Here is a 12981-nt window from a genome sequence, read left to right on the forward strand (position 1 = left end):
CATGGGAGCTTCGATCGCCCTGACGCGGGGGCTTCAATCGGCGGCTGCGGGAGCTTCGATCTCCCCGAATGCGGATGGGTCGACTGCCCCGACCGCGGGAGAATAAAAAAGGAAGACGATTAGACTTTATTGTCTTCCATCGCAGTGAGGAATGTGGGGAATCCGCTGTGGTGGATGTTTATGTTAACTTTTATGTAGTTGTGTGTCTTGTTACTTTTCTTAGTATGGCTGTATGGTAACTCGAGTTTCACTGTTCCTTAATTGGTACACGTGACAATAAACTGCATTTGAAACCACAATGCTGGCACACACCCAGCCCCACTGAAAGCTAGCGGTATGAACATTGACTTCTCTAACTTCAAGTAACCCTTGCTTTCCCTCTCTCTCCATCCCTCCCCCCTCCGAGTTCTCCGACCAGTCTTACTGTCTCCGACTACATTTTATCCCTGTTTGCTTGTTGTTACCTTCTCCCAGCTAACAATGATCTATTCTACATTTTCCTTGATCTACATTCCCTTTGTCCTTTTTTTCATACCTTACACTTCCTTATCTATATAATATCCCTCTCCCCTGACATCAGGTTGAAGAAGGGTCTCGACCCGAAACATCACCCATTCCTTCTCTCCAGAGATGCTGCCTGACCCGCTGAGTTACTCACCCAGCATTTTGTGTCTATCGCTAAAAGCTAATACGAGTCGTACAGTCACATTCCTATTTTGGCAAATATAAAACCCACATCAAAAGCTGGTATTTATTTACAGTAAACATCGAAAAATGGTTCTCATCAAACTCCATTTTTCACTGATCCACAAAAGATAACAATTAGGATAGGAGGACAAAGACTCGGTCAAAGACAGAGTTCGAGGAATATTTTAACGGAGCAGGGGAGAGAAGCAGAGACATTTAAGGATGGAATTTCAGCACCTTAGAGATCACGGAGGTAATCAAGGACAGTGCAGGTCAGTGAGACAATAGGTGCAGGAGGAGGCCATTTGGCCCTTCGAGCCAACACCGCCATACAATGTGATCATGGCTGATCATTCACAATCAGTACCCTGTTCCTGCCTTCTCCCCATACCCCCTGACTCCACTATCATTAAGAGATTAAGTGAGCACAGCAGGAATGAGTGAGCTGGACTTTGTGCAAGTTAGGATACTGCAGCAACACTCTTAACACGAGTTTACAGAGTGTTAAAGGAGGAAATAACGCATGTAGCAGCGCCAAAGACAACATTTACCGTAGTTTTTCAAATATCACTGAATATGATATTGGGTGAGTTCCCCACAAGGGTTCCAGAGGCGGAGGTTAATGCCATTATAACGTACTATATAAAGTATGAGGGTAACTTAATTTTCAAACAAAATACATTTTTCTAGAAATTGGTATTCATTCTAGTTATGGACTGCCCTCTGTGAGGCTGACTTTCAATTAAAACTGCCCGCAAAAAATGAGAAAATTGGTGACAAGCCCAGTGAAAGATTCACTCAGCACTTGTCAGCTGCAATCATGTGTGAAAATCTTCCCTGCCCACTTCTTGATTCTACAGATGGCAGAGCATGAAGCTGCCACATCATTGGCTGCCATACGTGCTGGGCAACGCCTGGAGGAACACCCTTCCGGGTCGCCAGTGTACGCAGCAAAAAACATTGCCAGTGAAATAAGGGTCATTCAGAAATGGCACTGTTTCAATGCTGCGTGCGAATAAAAATAAAGCAGGGAAATATGAGCCTGGCAGAAGCCAGTGGTAAAACATCTCTAACCAGTTACTAAAGAACGCTGGCTCGAAGGGCCGAATGGCCTCCTCCTGCACCTATTGTCTATTGTCTATTGATGGGGATTGGGGCATGTACCCCAGCACATTTGCTGAAGTCGGTGACCAGCTTGTTCATCTTGCTGACATTAAGGGAAAGGAACAGCACTCTTTCCCAGGGAAGTGACCCGACATTGAGGCTCTGATTACACGTCAGTATAGTGGGGATACCCACACCTGTAGGATTACAATGATTCAAGAAAGCAGCTCACTGTCACCTTCTCAAGGGCAACTACGGATGACAATTGAACAGTAAGGCTATAGTCCCAGGGCTGCAAAGTGGGATTAAGCTGAAGAGGTCTTTTGACCGGCACGGACTTGATGGACCGAGTGGCCTCTTTCTGGGCTCTGAATTTTCTCAGATTCATCGACTGATGTCACCAATGTCACCAAGGCTATATCTCATATCTCCCAAAGTGAATTCCTCCCACAGTGAAGTGCTTCCCCACCTCTTTCCCTTCCATGTCGGGTTGCCAACTGTCCCGTATTAGCCAGGACATCCCCTATTTTGGGGTAAATTGGTTTGTCCCGTACGGGACCGCCCTTGTCCTGTACTAGTAGGGTTGCCAACTTCCTCACTCCCAAATACGGGACAAGGTGACGTCACCGTCCCGCGCCCCGTGCGACATCACCCAGCCAGCGGCCACTTGCTCCCGCTCCCCAATGGCGGCCGCCATTGGTGGAGCGGGAGCACGTGGCCGCTGGCTTGGTGAGGTCACGTAGGGCACGGGGCGCTGACGTCACCTTGTCCCGTATTTGGGAGGAAGCTGAGTTACAATTACCGTAGTAAAACACAAAGTGCTGGAGTAACTCAGTGCGTTAGGCAGCATCTGAGGAGGAAATGGATAGACCGTGTTCCTAGTCGGGACCGTTTTCAGCCAATCTGAAGAAGGAACCTGACCCAGAACGCTGCCTATCCATTTCTTCCTCAGATGCTGCCTAACGCACTGAGTTACTCCAGCACTTTGTCTTTTGCTCAAGATTCCAATATCTGCGGTTACTTGTGTCTACAATTACTGTTGGTTTTGTTCCTCTGAGCGGTGTCAGGAGAACTCAGCAGAGCCACCTGCAGGGAATAGATGATATTGCAGCAGTTAGGACTCAGCTGCAGTCAAACACAAATATAGGTAGAGTACACACATGTTTGTCCTTATGTGTAGGAAGGAACTACAGATGCGGGTTTAAACCAAATTTAGGCACAAAAAGCTGGAGTAACTCAGCGGGTCAGGTAGCATCTCTGGAGAAAAGGAATATGTGACATTTCAGGTCAAGAGGCACGGTGGTTCAGTGCCTCACAGCTCCAGACACCCAGGTTCGATCCTGACTACGGGCACTGTGAATGTGAACCATTCGACCAACAACTAGAGAGCGGTCCTGACCTCCCATCTACCTCATTGGAGACTCTCGGACTATCTTTTAGGGGCTAGTGGAATTAAGGGATATGGAGAAAAGGCAGGCACAGGCTACTGAGTGTGGATGATCAGCTATGATCACAATGAATGGCGGTGCTGGCTCGAAGGGCCAAATGGCCTCCTCCTGCACCTATTTTCTATGTTTCTATGTTTCTATGAGATCCTTTTTCAGGGTCATGACCCGAAATGTCACACATTCCTTTTCTCCAGAGGTGCTACCTGGCCCGCAGGCTGGTCACGTCACCTTGTCCCGTATTTGGGAGTGAGGAAGTTGGCAACCCTACCTCCATGAAACAGTATTCCCTCCACTCTGCCCCTTCCAGAGGGCAGTTCTCCCTCTGCACTGCCTCTCCCACAGTCTGGCACCACCTGTGCATTGCCCCTCCCACAGTGCATTCCTCCGACCACACTGTCCCTCCCACAAAGAAGTGCTCCTTCAGCATTTTCCCTGCTACAATGAAGTGCTCACTCAATATAGACCTTCCTAGTGTAGAAGCCTCTTAGGTAGTCATCTCTCAGCACCACACTAAATTTGTCAGCTTAACCTCATGTGGCCATGTGCCTAGAATCAGATTTGTCCCCAGAAACAAGTTGAAGGGCAATGGATAGATACAAGAAGCTGGAGTAACTCAGCGAAACAGGCAGCATCTCTGGAGAGAAGGAATGAGTGACGTTTCGGGTCGAGACCCTTCTTGTGCAGCTGGGTTGTGGCTACCATTGTGTGAGAAATGCTCTTACATTTAACTCAGAGTGCTCCAGGGTAATACAGTTCACACTACCCTCCGAATCTTAAATTTGCTTTGTGGATTTAATTAAAATCTTCATAGTTGGCTTGCTGAACAGAAAATAAGAGGCCATTTTTAACGCGCCATTTATTCATGAATTAACCGACAGTAAATTGCTCTAGGAACAGTGACTTGCAGTTTGTAAGCTGATGTACAAAGTCATGTTTTTTTTTGTTGATGCTCTACTCCTACTCTGTGAATGGGCCTCTGTGTGACTTCTTGTCCTGTGATGTTGTCTCATTCCATCAGTGCTGTGTGTATGAGTCCTGAACCCACAACCTGATCGGAATAACAGCAGGTCCTGACCAAAGTGAAAAGTGGTTGTTGGCTGTCAGTGATAGTTTCGAAAATGGGGAAATAAGGGGAATAGTATTGAAGGAGAAGAATATGCTGACAATGTTAGATCTGGAAGGAACCAAAGCTTCTGGAGTGGCACAAATGCTGTCTTTGGCTGTTTCGGACAAATAACTGCATTGTGCTGAATTTGCTAAATTTAATCAAATGGCAATAGGAATTTATCAGTTGTATCCCTTTGCCTCTTAAATCTACATTCACTCTTTGGCAAGGGTTTCCCTGGTGTATGCTCAATGCATCTAGAATATCCCAGTAAGTATTGATCACAGAGTTGAAATGGCTCTCTGTTATGTGCAGACAGATTTATTCATAGTTTGTGTTGAACAGGAAAGTGGTCCGTGACACTTCAAAGCTCCTGAGTGGTTCATTCACAAAATGCTGGAGTAACTCAGCAGGTCAGGCAGCATCTCGGGAGAGAAGGAATGGGTGGCGTTTCGGGTCGAGACCCTTCTTCAGACTGATGTCAGGGGGGCGGGACAAAGGAAGGATATAGGTGGAGACAAGAAGATAGAGGGAGATCTGGGAAGGAGGAGGGGAAGAGAGGGACAGAGGAACTATCTAAAGTTGGAGAAGTCGATGTTCATACCACTGGGCTGCAAACTGCCCAGGCGAAATATGAGGTGCTGTTCCTCCAATTTCCGGTGGGCCTCACTATGGCACTGGACACTGAACATCGACTTCTCCAACTTTAGATAGTTCCTCTGTCCCTCCCTTCCCCTCCTCCTTCCCAGATCTCCCTCTATCTTCCTGTCTCCACCTATATCCTTCCTTTGTCCCGCCCCCCTGACATCAGTCTGAAGAAGGGTCTCGACCCGAAACGTCACCCATTCCTTCCCTCCCGAGATGCTGCCTGACCTGCTGAGTTACTCCAGCATTTTGTGAATAAATCGATTTGTACCAGCATCTGCAGTTATTTTCTTATACTCCTGAGTGGTTCGGCCACCTCCATCTTGATCTATGTTAGGAAGTCAACTGGAAACTGGCTGCCTTGCCACCAGGGAGACACTTGCAGCTCTTAATGCGCTCATCGCCCATCTTGCACACTGCAGGCTACCTGACAGCAGAGTGATCCTGACCAGGTCTTTTTGATATCCTGTGTTTGATGGTGGGTGAATATTGTGTAGGACTCCATGAAAATGTAGCTAGCTCTTTTTCAAATAGTGCCATGGAATCCTTTACGCCGAGCCAACATGAATAGATGTCCGAATAGCAGCACCTCCCAGGTGATCTGCATTCCTTCAGTACTGGGCGGGAAGTCATCCTTGACCCTGAGGGATTGCCAAGGGAGAAGAGGACTGCTGGTGACAGCGTGAACTGTGCGCTCAGATCACAGAAGCAAGACACGCAGGTCACGACCATGGCTTGCAGAGTGACTGCAGTGGCTGCTGCAATGGAGAGGTCCAGTTTGTTGAGGGAGAGGATCAGAAGAAAACCAGGGAATGGGATTTTACGAGGTGGCCCTTTTAATCACCCCAGAGGACAATTAACTGACTGGAGAGAAAGGAGAGCTGCTAAGAAAGTCTGGATCAGACACCCACTGTCTCCACCGATGCTGGGCGACCTGCTAAGTTTGTTTTTAGCAGTGTGCCTTTTGCTCCAGGATCCAGTATCTGCACTCCCCTGTCTCTAAATCTGGGGCTGTAGAGATCATCCTGTCCGGCAACATCACAGTCTGGTTTGGGAACAGCTCTGCCCAGGACAGGATGGCCCTGCAGAGAGTAGTGCGTTCGGCTGAACGCACCATGGGAACTACACACGCCCCCCCTGCAGGACCTATACATCAGGAGGTGCAGATCGAGAGCAAGCAAGATTATGAGGGACCCCTGCCACCCCAGCAACGGCCTGTTCCAGCTGCTACAGTCAGGCAAACGCCTCCGCTGTCACGCTGTGAAAACGGAGAGGATGAGACGGAGTTTCTTCCCACAGGCCATCAGGACTGTTAACTATTATAACTCCAGGGACTAAATTATCTTTTCTGTATTAATTTTAATTTATATGCTGTAATTGTAACTTTATTTTGCACAATCCGCAGGCATTGCCACTTTCGTTTCACTGCACATCGTGTATGTGAATGTGACAAATAAACTTGACTTGACTTGATCCTACAACCCTTGAGAGATTAAAAAAATAAACCCTGCATCTACTGGAATTGTGAGATTAAAACAGAAAACAGAAAACAGTGGGAAAACTCAACAGGTCGGGCAGTGTCTGTGGAGAGAGAAACCATCACCCCTGGAGGCAGTGTTTCAGGGCAAGACCCCGCATCAGGATTGTGGGGTTTGGCGTGCTGGATAGACCATCATCAACAGAGGTTCTTGAGCACAAGGCAGGGATTGAGGGGACGAGCAAACCATGAGGTCAGGGTTGAAAGAACCCTCAAAAAAGTTGACAAGATCAGAGCAAAGCCACAAAGCAGTTTCTGCGTGGTCTCCAGTGCAATAGAAGAGGATGTGTGATCCCACACGGCAGAAACTTGTGTAAAGTGTGCAAAACTCCACCACGGTCAACTCTCACGGGTTTTATTTCCTTTGGTTAGTGGAGGAGCAGTAACTGAGCCAACACCACCTGCTTTACACTGTTGCCATTGTCAATATTATCCCCAGAGTGCTCAACATACCATAAAAAAAAAGACAGAAATAGCTGCTTTCAGAATAATGCATCAGTTGTTTACCGATACTTTTGGAAGCTAGCGATTAAATTTCAGTCTTTCACTTACTCCCAAGTGTCAGTTTAAAAAAAAGTGGGCCTACTGTTGTCTTTATAAAAAGAAAGCCTGGCTGTGACAGCAAATACATGGGCAGGTGACTGCTGAATGCCCCAGCCCCTCCAGTCTATCCACGCTACTGTTGGCCCTCATACAAGGAACCGTTCCTGTAACTCCTTTCTCCAGTACTTCCACATTCTTCCTATCATGTGGTGAACAAAATTGAACACAATCCTCCAGGTGAATGTGTTTTCTGAAGGTTTGGTTACCGGTTTTTATACTTTATCTCTCTATCGGTGAGGGGATCTTATCGAAACGTATAAGATTATTAAGGGGTTGGACATGTTAGAGGCAGGAAACATGTTCCCAATGTTGGGGGAGTCCAGAACCAGGGGCCACAGTTTAAGAATAAGGGGTAGGTCATTTAGAACGGAGATGAGGAAAAACTTTTTCAGTCAGAGAGTTGTGAATCTGTGGAATTCTCTGCCTCAGAAGGCAGTGGAGCCCAATTCTCTGAATGCATTCAAGAGAGAGCTAGATAGAGCTCTTAAGGATAGGGGGTATGGGGAGAAGGCAGGAATGGGGTGCTGATTGAGAATGATCAGCCATGATCACATTGAATAGCGGTGCTGGCTCGAAGGGCTGAATGGCCTACTCCTGCACCTATTGTCTATTGTCTATTGATAAAGCCCAGAAATGTTCGCCTTATTTTCTCAACCTGCTTTGCTACCTTCACAAATTTGGTCTTCTTCTGCAATCCTTTTAGAACACCATCCTTTAACATATGTAACTGTTTTTCCTCAATCTTCCTACCAACATGCATCACCTCAAACTTCTCCACATGAACTTCATCTGCCATCCATTTGCCCATTCCACCAACCTGTTTATAAGTTGCTGCAATCTTTATAATTCATAATGACTTGCATCCCCAAGTTCACTCATTAATATATATTTTTAATCCCATTGCCTCATTAATGTTGATCAAACATAGCAATAGTCCTAATACTAAACCACCCCCTCCCCCAGTACTTCCCCCTGTACTGCAGGAGATATAACACCTGTCCCTATATCTCCTCCCTCACCTCCATCCAGGGATCCCAACAGTCCCTCCAGGTGAGACAGGTGTTTATGTGCACCTTGCTTAGGAAGGAACTGCAGATGCCAGTTTAAACCGAAGATAGACACAAAAAGCTGGAGTAACTCAAGCTGGGTCAGACAGCATCTCCGGAGAAAAGGAATAGGTAACGTTTTGGGTCGAGGCCCTTCTTCAGTTGTGCACTTTGTCTAACCTCATCTACTGCATCCGATGTTCTTGATGTGTCCTTTTGCACATCAGCGAGACCAAGCACAGAGTCTTTGCCCATTTCATCAAACACCCATGCTCAGTCCGCCAAGGCCTGCAGTATCACCTGGTTGCTATCCATTTTAACTCCTCTTCCCACTCCCATACTTACCTGTCTATCCTGGTCCTCCTCAATTGCCAGATTGAGACCACATGCAAACTGGAGGAACAACACCTCATATTAAGCTTGGGTAGCTTTCAACCCAACGGTATGAATATTAAGTTCTCCAATGTTAGCTAACTAAATAACCCACCCCCTTTTCCTTTTCTCATTTTACCCCCCCTTCCCCTTCTTCTTCTCTTCACCCCTCTCTTCCCCCTCCCCTCCCAGTTGCCCAGCTGGATTTGTACCTATTTCTCCCCTTCCCCTTCCGTCCCTACATTCCTTCCGCTAGCTTTTCACAACTCTTCAATACTTTCGTCTTACACATTCTGTCTTTTCATCTCAGTCCTTTGTCCAACCATCTGCCTATCAAATAATCCTGCTCGTCTATGTTGGCCTGTTATCTCTCAGGCTTTGTCCTGCCCTCTTTTCTTCCAGTTTTACTGCCCCCCCCCCCCCCCCCCCCTCCTGACAATCAGTCTGAAAATCAACCATTCATTGCAACCTTACATTCTCACTTAGCCAACTTCACATCCATACTATGTGTCCATCTTAACTTTGCTGTTAAACCAATTATGTGGCAACTTATCAAAAGGCTTTTGGACACCACATGGACTGCTTGAGCCTCGTCAACTCTATCTGTTATCTCATCAATAAAATTCACTTTGACTAAACACAATTTGCAACACAAATCTGTGCTGACGTCTTAATTAATGCACTTTCCTCCAGGCGACTATTAATCCTGTCGTGGATCAAAGTTTCGAAAAGCTTTCCCACCACTGAAGTTAAACTGACTGGCTTGGAGTTTCTGGGTTTGTCTTTACTGCCTTTATTGGATAAGGGAATAACATTGTCTACTCTCCACCCACTTGCCATCTCTCCTTTGTCCAAAGAACCTTGGAGCATAATAATATTATTCGGAGCCTGCCAAGGTACCTGGACCTAATGCATCCTCTTGCACGACATGTGCTGGCAACCTATCTTTCCCACCGGGACCATGGCTTAAGGACAACATTAAGGCAAGTATCAGTTGCCACTGTTCTAACGGAGCTGGCTGCCTCTTACTGGTATCTTCTCAGAATCTGACACATGGTTGCCCCCAGTCAGAGTCCCCTCTTCACAAAGAACAAGAATTTCATTGTTTCGGGTTTCGGGTCTGAAACCTTTTCCTCCAGAAATGCTGCATGACCCGCTGAGTTACTCCAGCACTTTGTGTCTCTCTCTCTTGTCCCTACACAGGACCTGGGGTAGAGAATGCTGCCTGTGAGCAGTCCTGTGTAGACGGTCTTTTTTTTTTCTTTTTTTTTTTCTTAATTTTTTTAATTTTATAATTGATTACAATGCATATAACAACAACAGTAAACCCCATCCCTCCCCTTCCCTACATAATCATGAAAACAAACAAACAAAAACAAACAAATAAATAAATAAAAATACATTTTAAAAAAACATAACTACAATGTAACAAAAAAAGACCAAAGCACAAAAACATGAGGCAAGGTCATTTTCACAAGTCAAATATTTCAGTATTTTCACTGCTGGATTCAAAGAAGGTACAAAAGCCTGTGGCATTGAGGGGATAGTTTTACTTGTCCTTAATATGCTGCAGCACTGGGTTCCATATGTTGAAGAACTTTTGAGGGTTGCCAGACAATTCATATCTCAACCTCTCTACGTGTAATATGCCCATTAATTCTCTTAACCAAGTCTCAAACTGAGGAGCAGAGTCTGATTTCCATAGTTTCAAAATACATCTGTTGGCAATTACCATACCATAAACCAAGATTGTGCGAGCATTACGGTCTAGCTTCTCAAGCGTTGTGGAATACCCGAATAGAGCAGTTTCAGGGTCCGGAGTTAAAGTGACGTTTAAAACAGTGGAGTACCATTGAAATAAAAGACACCAAAAGTTGTGAAGTTTTGGACAAGTCCAAAAGTGGTGAGCGAGTGTACCCTCAGCGGTCTTGCATCTATTACACAAAGGTGAGAGATCAGGAAAGATTTTATGCAGCTTAACCTTAGAGTAGTGTAATCTGTGTATAACCTTGAATTGAATCAGTTGTAGCCTAGAATTAATAGAACAGGATTTTATACTTTTCAGTACTTCCTTCCAGACATCGTCATCAATTTCAATGTTAAGGTCTTCTTCCCAGGTTTGTTTTATTTTTAAAGTAGATTTATCTAGTTTGTTTAAAAAGGTACCTACAAACGATGAGATTAGGTTCTTTGCTTCCGGGGGACCCAGCAAAATTTTGGACAACAAGTCGTCTTCGGGCAGGGACTCAAAAAGCGAATTGTTTTGTCGAACATAATTTCTCAGCTGTAAGTACCTGAAGAATTGAGTTTTGGGCAATGAGAACTTGGATTGTAGCTGATCAAATGATGCAAAGTGTCTATTTATGTAAAGATCTTTTATTGTAACTATCCCTTTACAGCTCCATTCTTTGAATGCTGTGTCTGTAAATGATGGGGGGAAAGCGTGGTTATGCCAGATTGGGGCGTGCATTGACGTATTCGGAAGCTCACAAGCTTTCCTAATTTGGTGCCATATTCTCTGAGCATTGGACAGAGTGAAGTGATCCTCTCTAAGAGAGGTGAGAGATCTGGGTAATGAAAAAAGGAGAGCAGGGAGAGAAGTTTTTGGGGTTAAGCTTTTTTCAATCGCCAGCCAAGGTGGCAGGTCATATCCAACTCCCCGTTCATATGCATACTGCCAGTATACCATGACTCTAACATTGGCCGCCCAATAGTAATATAAAAAGCACGGTAACCCCAGTCCCCCATGTTCCCTCGTTTTTTGAAGATAAGCTTTTGAGATCCTGTGTACTTTATATCCCCAAATAAATGGCATAATGATAGAATCGATTAACTTAAAGTAGGATTTGGGGATAGAAACAGGAACATTCTGAAATAAATACAGAAATCTCGGCAGGGAGACCATCTTTACTGCGTTCACGCGGCCAATCAAGGAAATAGGCAACGTTCTCCATTTCTCTATGTTCTCCTTTAGCTTGTTCAACCTTTCGGTAAAGTTAATTTTAAAAAGGGTCTTGGGGTTTTTAGATATTTTAATGCCCAGATATTTTATACTATCCGGATTTGTTTTAAACTGCATGTTGGCTAAGAATACAGGGTCTAATTCTGCTGTTATCGATATAAGTTCACTCTTCTGCCAGTTTATAGTGTAACCTGAGACCTCGCCAAAGGAATTAATAAGCTGGAATAGGTAAGGAACAGAATGTTCAGGGTCAGATACAAAGATGGCAATATCATCCGCATAAAGCGAAATCTTATGTTCCACCCCACCCAGTATTATCGGTTTTATAAGCGCATGCCCTCTTATGCCGATTGCCAGCGGCTCAATGGCTAACGCAAAGAGGAGCGGCGAGAGGGGGCAGCCCTGTCGCGTACCCCTCTGAAGGGCAAAAGGGGGTGACCTATCCTGGTTTGTGAGTATGGAAGCGGTGGGATGAGCATATATAAGACGTACCCAGGAAATAAAAGAGGCTCCAAGACCAAACTCTTCCAGCACTCTGAGTAAATATCCCCACTCAACCTGATCGAAAGCTTTTTCTGCGTCTAAGCACAGAATGGCTTGTTTGGAAGAACTATCGAATTTGTGATACATAATGTTCATTACTCTTCTAACATTAAAGAAAGAGAACCTATTGGGGATGAACCCGGTCTGATCCGTATGGATAATGGATTCTATACACTTATTTAGTCTAGTCGCCATTATTTTAGTAAAAACCTTGAAATCCAAATTAAGCATAGAAATTGGTCGGTATGAGGAGGGATTGGTTTCATCCCTGTCTTGTTTCAATAAGAGAGAAATATTAGCATTGTACAATGACGGTGGGAGCTTTTTCAACTCGATTGAGTGGGAGAGCATCCTGTGCAGAATCGGAGTTACCTGGTCAGCAAACTTCTTATAAAATTCGACTCCAAAACCGTCTGGCCCAGGGCTCTTGCCGTTTTGCAACGACCTAATTGCATCCTTGATTTCTACAGAGGAGGGTTCTGAGTTTAAGGCCTCACAAGAGGCACTATCTAATTGTGGTATGTCCAACTTTTTTAACCATGCATTGATATCACCGTTAGCTTTGGATTTATACAGCTCTTGATAATACTCCTCAAAGCGTTCATTTATTAATTTTGGATCGGTTAAAGCAACACCCTTGCCTGATTTTATTATATGTATGGCCCTACATGCTTGTTGCCCTCTAAGCTGACGGGCTAACAATGTATGCGGTTTGTCCCCTAATTCAAAATATCGCTGTTTCAGTCGCAGTAGCTGGTCACTGACTTGATTTGTTAGAATCGTGTTATACTCATATTTAAGACTGAGCATATTTTGCAGCGTTTGGGGGTTGTTTGTGCTCTGATACAACGTCTCCATTGGAGAAAGCTCCGAATCAATTTCTTGTAGACGTCTCTCTCTGGATTTCTTTAAAGACGCTTCATACGAAA

This window comes from Rhinoraja longicauda, chromosome 26, assembly GCF_053455715.1.
Source record: "Rhinoraja longicauda isolate Sanriku21f chromosome 26, sRhiLon1.1, whole genome shotgun sequence".
In the NCBI taxonomy this organism is placed as follows: domain Eukaryota; kingdom Metazoa; phylum Chordata; class Chondrichthyes; order Rajiformes; family Arhynchobatidae; genus Rhinoraja; species Rhinoraja longicauda.